This window comes from Hyperolius riggenbachi, chromosome 8, assembly GCF_040937935.1.
Source record: "Hyperolius riggenbachi isolate aHypRig1 chromosome 8, aHypRig1.pri, whole genome shotgun sequence".
Taxonomy (NCBI): domain Eukaryota; kingdom Metazoa; phylum Chordata; class Amphibia; order Anura; family Hyperoliidae; genus Hyperolius; species Hyperolius riggenbachi.
Window position 1 is genome coordinate 209,283,993 of NC_090653.1, and position 12,451 is coordinate 209,296,443.

A 12,451-nucleotide genomic window follows, 5' to 3' on the forward strand; every position below is an offset into this window, starting at 1 on the left:
CTCGCTATGGTAAACCATCAGAGTTAATCGGGCGTGCCCCGATTAATGGGCAAATTACCGCTAACCAATGCAATTGGATTCATGGAATCAATCTTTTTTTCGGATATATCTCATTGATCTGATTGCATTGGATAGTTGGAATTTACTTGTTAAAGCAGTAGGATTAGTCAGGGGATACTATGCCAGGCGAAAAAAAACACACACACACACACACATAATATATATATATATATATATATATATATATATATATATATATATATATATATATATATTATATATACTTTATCTACTTACATAACACATGTATTGTACTATCCAAGTTTTGATTTCAGTAAATATTATATAGTAAATGAAGAGAATTCTGTTCCTGGTGGGAACCATGTATTTTGCCCACAATTTAGGCTAAATCCTGATGTCATTTCTGCCCTTAACTTTTTTTCTTTTCTCCTCCAATCGCTGAGTCACCTCAGCCTTGCTTGTAAACACAAGTGAGCAGGGGATCAGGTTTCAGATAAGCTGCTAGGCAGTGAAATAAATGGAAGAGGAGGAATATATTATAGATAAAAAGAACCCCCAGCATGCAACAGTTTGGCACTGACTACTAAAGGGCCAGTGCTCCTTAAAGAGGAACTCCAGCCTAAACAAACATACAGTCATTAAGTTACATTAGTTATGCTAATTAAAATAGATAGGTAATTCTGTATAATCTCTTACCCACCCTGTTTTAAAAGAACAGGCAAATGTTTGATTTCATGATGTCAGCCAGGCTTTTTTTCTTTGATGGGTGGAGCTTAGCTAAAAATGCAGCTAAAAATGATGCTTTGGTAAGAAAAACAAAGTTCTGATGCGGTGAAACTGTTAAAGAAACCCCAAGCCTTTTCAGTTCTGCTGAGTAGATTTTTAGTCCGGAGGTTCACTTTAAGTATGTGATAACTCCAAATCATAACAGCAGAAAAAGTTTTGAATACAAGATTAGCATCTTTATCACTTAATACACTCAGACCAGTTGCTGTTGAAATTAGATTTTTATGGTGACACTCCCGCTTTAATGATCTCGACCAATCTATTATTGACAGAGAAGGTGAGGGGAGGGGTGAGCAGAGAAAAAGGGCAAAGAAACAGCATTATGCTGTTATATACTGTTAGGGCCGGTTCAGACGGATGGCTGCTGACATCTGTCCACATCGTTCAGTGGCAGAAACCACCATGCCCTGCATTAAGATGAATGTAAGCATTCATCCCAATGTATTTACCATTGATTGCCCAAGCGCAGCAATCAATTGAATTTTCCAAATTGTTGCATGTAGCTTCTAGCTTCTTTTGCATTCATGGTTCATATCCCCCCCCCCCCCCCCCCCCCCACACACACCTCAAAAACATGACGACGGAACAAAGGGAACCGGTGCCAAGCGTTTTTTAGCTCAGTAGCAAAAAAGTCGTTTAGCAGAGGTTAAAGAGAGTCTGAGGCCTTCCAAAATTCCTCTTTTTACTTGACATTTATGTGAAGCACTATGAGCATAGCTAAAACCCCACATTCCTGGTAGAGGCAGAGCTTTGTGCTATAGCTCTTCCTCTACTCTTGTCAATCTCTGTCTCTTCCCGCCCCTCTCAGTCTTCTTTCACTGAGAGGAGCGGGGAGAGGCGGCGATCAACGGAGATTGACGCTAATGGAGGCAGAGCTACAGCGCAAAGCTCTTCCTCTACCAGGAAAAAGCCCCAAATTTTGCCCCGGGGAATTGGGGGGTTTAATTACATTGTTCTGCCATGGGAATGCGGCGTTTTAGCTATGCTCATAGTGCTTAACATAAATGTCAAATGAAAAGCGGATTCTTGGAAGGCTTCAGACTCTTTTTAAACAAGATGCTGGCAACTGGTCATGTGAACCGGCCCTAACAGTAGCAATACACCATTAGGCCTCTTGCACACTGCATGCATTTCAGATTCCGATTCCGCTTTTTAATCTGTTTTTACATCCGATTCCGATTCAGATTTTTAATCTTAACTGCATGCTGCGTTTTTTGATCCGTTTTTCTGTTGAATGTATTCAAGGAAAATCGGAAACGGAATCGGAAACGGAATCGGAAAACGGATTTGCAGTGTGCAGGGAGCCTTATGCTGGCCACAGTTACTGTATATACCAGGGCTGTGGAGTTGGAGTCGGGGCAATTTTGGGCACCCGGAGTCGGAGTCGTTGATTTCATAAACTGAGGAGTCTGAGTCGGATGATTTTTGTACAAAATCCACAGCCCTGTTAAGTATTAGACTAAGGAGTCTGAGTCGAGGAGTCGGAGTCAGAGCTATTTTGGGAACCCGGAGTCGCAGTCGTGTCCCGACTCCACAGCCCTATATACAGAGTATTGAATGAATTCAGTGCACGCATTACCCACATTTTGCAGTTGTTATGCTTTAAAAATGTGTAGTACTGTATATCCATCTGCATACTACAATTGAGCTTTTGAGGCTTTACAATATTGATACTGTTGACTACGCAATAATTGTGAGCCCCTCTGAGGGACAGTTTAAGATCAGTGATGAGAGAAAATGACAATATTCGTTTCACGTGAATTTTTGCAAAAAAAAAATATTAAATTAAATTTTTGAGCAAAAAAAGCCATCAAAAATAAGTTTTTCGCTTTGAATTCTTGCGGGGAAAAAAAAAATATTTTTGGGGGGGTTTTCAAAGTACTGTAAAAATGTGCGCAGTAAAATAAAGTTTTCCAGTGTGTTTTGTCCATTTTCACTGTAATTACATAGATTTTTGTGTTTCTCAATCGAAAATAGCATTTTCGATGCGGAAATGACTTTGGTGAAAATTCGCAAGCAACACTGGTTAAGATACAAGACTACAGTATATACTCCGTACAGAACAGAGGAAGATGTCAGTGCTATATAAATACTAAATAATACAATGAAAGACAAACATAGCCTGCATCCCCTACTGTATCCTTTTGGCACTTAAAGAAAACCTGTACTGAAAATAAAAGTCAAAATAAGCAAACACAAGTCATACTTACCTTCCATGTAGTCTACTCCTCAGTGTCTTTCTCCTGTCCCGCGTCCTATTTGTTCACTATGATCAAGGGAATTTTCCGTCCTCCATTTTGAAAATAGCCATTACCCCATAACAGCTTTCTGGTCAGCACACCGTTAAACTGTAACATCGCCCACTTGAGCCATAGGGAAACATGAACATTACCTGGTACATCCGTTTTCCTCTCAGCTATAACTGACAGCAACTGATATTTTACTGACAGCAACTGATATATTTCAGATCTGACAAAATATTGTCAGAACTGGATGGGATTATTGTTAGAAGAAAATGGTGAGCTTCTGAGAGGAACTGATGGCAAGGTAACTCTGTAATGTTCACTTGAAGTTACCTCATGTGTTTATTTTAAATATTTTTACTCAGTACTCAGGTTCTCTTTAAAAGCCCATCACCATAGTCAGAAATGCAGGCAGCTTGGACACAGGAAGACCGGAGTGGAGAGGAATGTAATGCTGGGCAGCATGTTATGGCAATCACAGTGCCTGACATTCCAAAAGAAAGTCCTTGCTTCAGTAAACAAAACTGAACCAAAAGTTTACTGTTTGCACGTGTGTTTATACGGAACACTTACTGGCAGACGTAAATGAGCAACACAGTACAAGGCAAGCTTCTTTAGCTAATTAGCAGCCTAGCCTGCTGGTATATGCTCCCTCTCCTCCAATGTGCAGGGCTGGCAGCAGATTACATATTTACCTGGTCTGGCCAGTGCTGTCTAACTTCTCCTCCCGAGTGATTCTTGCCTACTCTTCTCTCAAGCCCTTCGTCACTCATGACCAGGAAACTGAAGGGAGGGGCGGAGCCGGAGAACGGACAAGGATTGCTCAAGGCAGAAAAAGACAGCACGACACAGGGACGCTGAATTCATACCTGTCTATCAGTTTTCTGCGTGAGTTTTTCTGCATGAGTTTAATGACAGTGTTGCATTGCTGTTAATTGTTTTTCTGCATGTGAAAAAGCATTCAGGCAGGGAACACACTTGTCTTTCAGTTTTCTGGACACGTTTTTCTGCACACCAAGCTAGGGCGTAGCATTAGGGGTTGCAGAGGTTACAACCGCATCAGGGCCCTTGGGCCAAATGGGCCCCAAAGGGCCCTCCCTCAACTACAGTATTAGCTCTCTATTGGTCCTGTGCTCATAATAATCACTTCTACAGGTACTTTGAATAGTGGTAATCATAAACAAACTGTTCCCCATCCCCTTCTTGCACCTCTGACACTGTAGTTGCCATTGGCAGGTTTTGGTGCGCCTTATCAATTGTTATTTACAGAGTGCTTGGGGGGGCCCCATTGTAAAACTTGCATCGGGGCCCAGAGCTCCTTAGCTACGCCACTGAAAGTGTGTTTCTATGCATTACATTTTTTCATTGCGGCTAATGTAACTGATACAGAAAACTGACAGTGTGCAGAATAATGATGCAGAATCAGTTTTTTCTGCGCGCGAAAAACAGATTAAGTGTGAACTAGCCCATTGATTAACACGAGTTCTCAGTTTTTCTGTGCAGAAAACGCGTATGAAAATAGTCAAGTGTGTTCCCTGCCTCAAGTGTAAACCAGCTTATTGATTCACATTGGTTCTCAGTTTTCCTATGCAGAAAACGCACAGAAAAACATAAAAGTGTGAATCCAGCTGAAGGCTGTGTTCCCACTTAAAGTGTCGCTGAAGTTTTATTTACATAAATAGCTTTTTTTTTTTTTTTTTTTTTTTTTTTTTTTATAAAACTGCATAATTCTGCCATATTTGCAATTACAAGCCACACACTGTATTCTAAACCATAAAACAAGCAGAACTAATGACCGTTTTAACTTCCCCGCAGTAAAACTCTTATCTAAGGGCCCATTTCCACTGCAGCGAATCTGCATGCGTTTTCTGCATGCAGATTCGCATAACCAATACAAGTGGATGGGCCTGTTTCCACTTGTCAGAAATCCTGAGCATTTTTCTGTGCAGAAAAAATCTGCATGGCAGAGCCATCAGAATTCGCATACCACTATGCGATTCGTATACAATGTATTTAATAGGAAATTCGCATGCGGTTTTGGTATGCGAATTTTTATGCAAACTCGCATACGATTTTGCATAGAAACAATGGAAAAGCACACAGGCACTGCCATGGTTAAATTCGCATACATCGTCATCCATGCGAAATCGTATGCGAATTCGCATGAAAATTTGCATACAACCGCATGTGAAATTCACATCCGCATGCACATTTTTCCGCTGCGATTCCCACAGCACAAGTGGAATTGGGCCCTAAATCTGTTTTTGACTGTTTCTTTGATGTATAAGTGCTCCAGAAAACAGCGACCCAAGTTTGGTCGGAGAGCTCAGACAAGCTCTTTTGCATTAATAGCAACTGAAGTTTCTTATGCATAACTCTTCCTGTACTGGAAACAACATGAGACTCATATCTGTGCTACTAATGTTCTATTTCTTGGCTGTACTACACATACAGTGCATTATCTCATAAGTTTATTTTCACTTCAGATTACCTTTAAAGGGAACCAGAGATGAACGATTCACACAAAATAAACATATCAGTTGATAGCTTGTAAAGAATAAATGCTCTACCTGATAATTTTGCCGCTCTGGTGTGCCTTTTTGAGTGTTTTTTTTATCCATTATTGCTCCAGGAAAAATCAAATCTGGCCGCCGGCTCATATCCCTTTTCCTTACGGGTTATGAGTTGTTCTGGATGTGCTGTCTAGGCCATATGAGACGATGCTGCTATCTGGGCTAAATGCAGCCTTTCATCTATGTGCTTTCATTTTGGTATGATGCACAGCTGCCTGTAGGAAGTGTCTCTCATAGGAATGAAACTGCCGTTATTATCAGTATCTAGTGCACACAGAGCACACAGGGATCATATTACAGCCACAGAGCTTCTCTCTCAGGAGCAGCAGCTTCTCCCAAATCATCACAGCTCTCAGTATGCAAAGCAGGAAATCTAAGCCAGGAGAGGGGAAGGCTTGGGCTTGAAAAGACTACACAGAAGAGTGACTCAGCTATAATGATTCCAGGTCAAACCTCGACTGAATAGTCGGTGGATTCTTATCACAGTTGCTAATAGACTAATTAAGCAGATAACAATGAAACTAAAAGCAGGGTAGGTGTTTACTGTTATGTTCCCACTGATAAATGTAATAAAATACATGAGGGTGCTTCATCTCTGGTTCTCTTTAAGGTGAGAATGTACAAGAATGTACATTGTTTATTGTCTGTTTTCCGCTCGTCGCAAAGCTGAGAGTGAACGGATCCTATTTTATATATAGGAGCCGTTCACACTTGACAGCCTGCAATGGATCCATTGCAGTAAGTAGACTGCATTTCTGAGTTTTCTGAGTCGCTTTCGATAATCTCGGACAGACTGATGCGTTCCCTCATATATCCTGTGATGATAATGCATTCGCCCTGGGCTCCAGCCAGAACACAGCGGACACTAGTGGCTGGCCGTACGTGGTCCTGCAGTAGATAATAACCGAGCCTTAGAGTCCGTTCACACTTGGGGAACTTTCCAGCACTGTTTCAGCGGTTTGCTGTTTTCCGGCAATCAACAAAGCGCTGTGACAAATGTAATCCTTACTCTCACTGTAGCGCTTGTGGAGCGATTGCTATTTCCCCAAAAATTCAAACACACTGCATGTAGCATTTTTCAAGCAATCAGGATGCAATTCTCATTTTATTCATTGAAATAAGAATCGCAAGTGCGGCAAAGGAGAAAAGGGATGCTGCTATAGTTCCAGCCACAGTGACCTCACTAAAGGACTTCATAATCAATCAATCAATCAATCAATCAAACCCTGCTGAGTCTCAAAAGAAATAAAACATTGTTTTGGTTTTCATTTTACTAAGATACTTTTGATAATTTTATAGGGTCCTTTTCCACTAGCTGCTCTTCGCTTCAAAAAAGAGGATCACCGATCGCAAGAGCACTGCAATTTACTTGTAAAGCGTGGTGCTCATTTTCCACTATCACGCATTGTTTTCCCTGAATGCAATTGCGCGAGCAACATACAGGGGTTGGACAAAATGATGGACACACCTTCATAATAAACAAAATATATTTTAATATGGTGTAGGTCCACCTTTTGCGGCAATTACAGCCTCAATTCTCTGAGGTATTGATACATACAAATTGTGAATTGCTTCCAAAGTAATTTTAGCCCATTCTTCAGTTAAAACACCCCCAAGTTCTTTTCGAGACGATGGCGGCGGAAATCGACTTCTTACTTGAATCTCTAATAACGAACATAAATGATCAATAATGTTGAGGTCTGGGGATTGTGGTGGCCAGATGAGATGCTCAACTTCATTATAATGTTCCTCGTGCCATTCTTTAACAATTCTAGCTGTATGGATTGGGGCATTATCATCTTGAAAGATGGTATTACCCTCCAGAAACTGTTCTTGTACCCTAGGATGAACTTGGTCACCTAAAATTCCTAAATAGTCTCGGCTGTTAATTCTTCCATGAAGGGAAATCATTGGCCGGCAGATTTCCAAGAAATAGCACCCCAGATCATCATAGAACCCCCACCATGTTTTACGGTTGAGAGAAGGCAGTCTGGATGAAATGCTTCTTTCAGCTTTCTCCAAACGTACACTCGGCCAGAGGTCGGAAATCAGGTAAACGATGAGAAAATCACATTTTTCCACTGCTCGAAGGACCAATTCTGGTGGTTTCTACAACACTCTAAATGCTTTGAAACATTTGTCTTTGACAGCAGAGGTTTTCTAATTGCATGGAATCTAGATTTGTGCAGCTCCCGACGAACAGTTTTTGTGGAAACTGGGTTCTGTACGTGTTCATTCAGCTCTGCAGTGATTTTAGGAGTGCATGGTCTTTCAAGCTTTTCTAACAATTCGATTTAGAGTCAGACGGTCTCTCTCGGACAACTTCAACTTTCGGCCACAACTGTGCTTTGCTGAGGACGTTTTTCCTTCTCTTTCAAAGGCAGTCATTACTTTTGAGACAGAACCTCTTGAAATGCCAAGCATTCGGGGAGTTTCTGTTACAGTAGCGCCATACGAGCACCAACAATTTGGCCTCTTTGAAAGTCTGAGAGATCTGCCATTTTTATAAATTATAACCAACTTTTGTTTAAATATCTGTAAAAAAAACAATTATTTTAATTAAACATATCAAATAACAAAAATAATAAACAAAAAAAATTTAACATGTCAAGTTTTGATTGCTTAAAACATGTTCAAAGATTATGATGCCAAAATGTTAGGTGTTTCCATTATTTTGTCCAACCACTGTATTTTCAGTTTGGCTCTTTATATTGCAAGAATTGGGCGAGTTTTATCCAGTTCGGCCTATCTGGACAAGCGTCCTCGTCCAGATAGGCACTGCTGCCGCCGACGCATGGTGCGCGCGATCGAGTGCGCTCCCGCCGCCCACCACTAGCCCCCCGACCAGTGAATGGGAATATAATTCCCATTCACCGATCTAACTTCCCCACAGAAATACCAACGCTTTCTATTCAGAGAGCGTGGTATTTCTGCCCCCAGGAAACTTCTCCCTGTTCTTTTAGTTCCTGGATGCGAGATCGTTCGCATCCAGGATTTTTTTTTACTGTGGCCAAATAGTAAACTGCACCCACATACATTTTTAATTAAACAATTACATTATTTTACATTAGAAATTAGCAGTTTTCCTCCCACACCAAAAATTACCCACATACATTTTTTATAAAAAAATTTTTTTAAAAAAATACAATAAAAAAAACAAAAACAACATAAATAGTTACCCAAGGGTCTGAACTTTTTAAATATGCATGTCAAGAGAGTATGTTATTATAATATTTAAAATTATAAGCTTATAAATAGTGATGGACGCAAATTGAAAAAATGCACCTTTATTTCTAAATGAAATATCGGCACCATAAATTGTGATAGGGACATCGTTTAAACGGTGTAATAACCGGGACAGATGGGCAAATAAAATACATGAGTTTTAATTACGGTAGCTTATATTAATTTCAAACTATAATGGCCAAAAACTGAGAAATAATGATTTTTTTTCATTTCTTTCTTAATCTTCCTGTTAAAATGGATTTAGAAAAAAATAATTCTTAGCAAAATGTACTACCCAAAGAAAGCCTAAGGCTGCTTACACACAGGGACGTTACAGGCGCACGTTAGTGCGCCTGTAACGCTCCCCCAACGCACAGCAATGTAACACAAGTGGGCTGTTCACACAGCCCACGTTGCGTTACATGTAACGCTGCACGTTGTCCGGAAAGTGCAGCATGCTACGGCGTTAGCCGCGTTAGACTGTTTGCACATGCTCTGTGGGGGGCAGAGAGGAGGCGGGGAGAGCCAGCTACAGTAGCCGCGCACATGGCTACTTAATATTCACTGCACTGGCGGCTGCTGATTGGCCGGCGGAACCACGTGATGCGGAGTGTCTCACTCCGCATCACGTGGTCCCGCCGGCCAATCAGCGCCAATCAGCGCCACTCTGGGAGACCTTACAGGGATAGACCCGCCTAACGCGGCTCACTCTACCGTCCTCTCTTGCAGCACCATACGTTGTGTTAGGTGCACGTTATGCGACCTTAACGTAGCACCTAACGCAACGTCTTGGTGTGCAAGTAGCCTAATTAGTGGCGGAAAAAACAAGATATAGATCAATTAATTGTGATAAGTAGCAATAAAGTTATAGGCGAATGAATGGGAGGTGAACGTTGCTCGGATGCATGAGATTTTCGGCACAGCGGTGCTGAACCGGTTATACCGGGGCATTTTGTTATACATCCTGTAAAAGCAGTATAGCAAGGCAATGGATGGGAGATGTCACATCGTGTGTTATGCATGCGTTGTGATGCATAGGGCAGGTAAAAGCAAATTTTCCTTTTGTCTGGGACTGCACAGCATGCCCTGTGTTATTACAAAGGATCCCTCTGCACCACACTGCTAACACACCAATATGTATGCACTATTACAATATAATCGTACGCACTTTTCATGTTATTTCCCCTTTAAGGCTACTTTTATATTACTGACACCTCCTGTCAGTATAAAAGTAGCCTCAAAGGGGAACTAACATGAAAAGTGTGTGTATGTATATATATATATATATATATATATATATATATATATATATATATATATATATATATATATATATATATATATATATATATATATATATATATATATATATATATATATATATATATATATATATATATATATATAATTTTCATACATACATACGTAGAGGAAGACACTGTTTTGCTTGGAAAAAAGATTGGGAAACTGCCAGGGGCATTGTGAAAAAAAGGTAAAGATTTCTTGTGGGAAAGTGGGTATTGACTACTGATTTGGATTTGGATTCAAATTTTGATGAAGTTCAACCCTGGGATAAAGGTCCTCTCTAATATCAAACAATTTTTTCAGCTTGGTAATGTTTTTATTTGCATATAGAACACATAACAGAACACAATATTCCTTTACTGCTTCTAACAGAAACTGTTAGATATGATTGTCAAGGTTGCTGCCACCCGATTGGGCGAGGTACTCCTCACAGAATACAGATTCACGTCCCTTTGCAGCTTCGGCGGTGCTAGCCGGACAGCGCGGGCAGCTCGTCTTCAGCCATCCTGGACCTTTCTACTACCACTAACTGGTGAGCCTTGTGCTATTTTCCTACTCTGCTGCTCATGTTTGGGTCACTTCTGTTATTTTCACTGTGAGCCTCGTGCTCCCTATAGACTTCTTTTTGCTACTACGGTACTTTTTTCACTGATCTACCTCATTGCATGCTGCTGCTTTTTTCTATCTACCTAACTTACATTATATTTCACTCTATTGCTCACTTTACAGATTGTTGTATTATGAATTTTTGAGCACTGCGTATTGTATATTTGTATTGCACTAGCACTTTATTAGCAACAGACATTGGGAATGTGATTATATGTATTGGGATTGTTTCATATATGCCTCCCCTGTGGACTATCTCTGCGACACAGTGTTTTTACATAAAAACCATATTATTCACTGATTTGTGACACTGTGATTTATAAATATATCGCAAAGACCCCCAGGTGAGACATATGTCCATCTATTAACTATTATTAGCACCAGGTTCCTTATTTATTTGTTATATTAGGGATTCATGGCCCAGGCTTGGCTGTATTGTTTTTAATTGTTTTTATTCTTTTGTGGTTGGTAACTAATAAAGATATTTGCATTTACTTTGTGCTTCCTGATCCAATTTTGTTCATTCACTAATTACCAATAATTGTCAGGTGGATCTTGTGTCTCTGTGGTTGAGTATACTTAATTGTTTCAGGTCGTTGACCTTGCCCCTGACCCCGCCTACAATTGGCATATATAGCTATTCTAGTTGTGTAGATATGTCTGATTGTTTGTCTTAAAGGGGAACTGAAGAGAGAGGTATATGGAGGCTCTCATGTTTATTTCCTTTTAATCAATACCAGTTGCCTGGCAGCCCTGCTGGTCCATTTCTCTGCAGTAGTATCTGATTAAAACCAGAAACAAGCATGCAGCCAGTCTTGTCAGATCAGACTTATAAGTCTGAACCACTGAAACACCTGATCTGCTGCATGCTTGTTTAGGGGCTATGGCTAATAGTATTAGAGGCAGAGGATCAGCAGGGCTGCCAGGCAACTGGTATTGTCTAAAAGGAAATAAACATGACAGCCTCAATATACCTCTCTCTTCAGTTCCCCTTTAAGTTTCACAGAATACAGATTGCCAGATTGTGGTGGATGCAGCAGCTCACCGGATGTGTCCTATTGGTCATGTTGCAAGCCTCACATCGGCGCACTTCCTCCTGCAAGCTCTTTGGAAAGCAGGGTGGACGGCGGAATTATGGGTAAATAACCCCTTGTATCCCCGCCGCACACCTGCGCCAATTAAACTTTATTTGAATCACGAGTAATCACTCGTGATTACTCTTGACAGCATCCGGTGAGCATCCCTGGCACTGACTTCTCTTGCAACACTTTACAGAGTACATAGGCATGTGACTGACTGTCCTCAGAGGAGCTCACAATCTAATCCCTACCACAGTCCATGTCTAATGTCCTGCCATATTGTGTATTTCTATAGCACTGACATCTCCTGCAGCACTTTACAGAGTGCATAGTCATGTCACTGAATGTCCTCAGGGGATTTCACAAGTTAATCCTACCACTGTCTAGCTGCGTGCGTGCGTGTGTGTGTGTGTGTGTGTGTGTGTGTTATCTGTGGTTACCCTAGGTACACCACTGCACTTTATCTATATGTACAATTTTCTTAATGAAAGTGTGTGCCTTAAAAATAAGTTTTTGCAACTCAAACACTTTTTAATTTATTTGAATTTCACCGGAATTTTTGTTTTAGCGAAAAAATTTTCCATTTATGTAAGTAAAACGTACCGAAAACCAT

The 12,451-nt window shown here is 40.6% G+C and overlaps 1 protein-coding gene and 1 long non-coding RNA gene across 6 annotated transcripts in view; one reads left to right on the forward strand and one right to left on the reverse strand.

The window, feature by feature from the left end:
- Positions 1-12,451, reverse strand: part of NEK6 (NIMA related kinase 6) — a 345,606-nt gene that overhangs the window by 276,442 nt on the left and 56,713 nt on the right. Inside the window, exon 1 of one of the 5 annotated variants that reach the window (XM_068249733.1) lies at positions 3,746-3,828. The exons of 3 other annotated variants lie outside the window; for them this stretch is intronic. The gene's annotated coding sequence lies outside the window, so the exon portion shown is untranslated. Of the gene's footprint in view, positions 1-3,745; positions 3,829-12,451 lie in introns of those variants that run through there. One more of the 5 variants, XM_068249734.1, reaches the window with a different exon arrangement.
- Positions 3,881-12,451, forward strand: part of LOC137528444 (uncharacterized) — a 141,025-nt gene continuing 132,454 nt past the window's right edge. Inside the window, exon 1 of the long non-coding RNA XR_011023396.1 lies at positions 3,881-3,938. This is a non-coding gene — a long non-coding RNA (uncharacterized lncRNA). The remainder of the gene's footprint in view (positions 3,939-12,451) is intronic.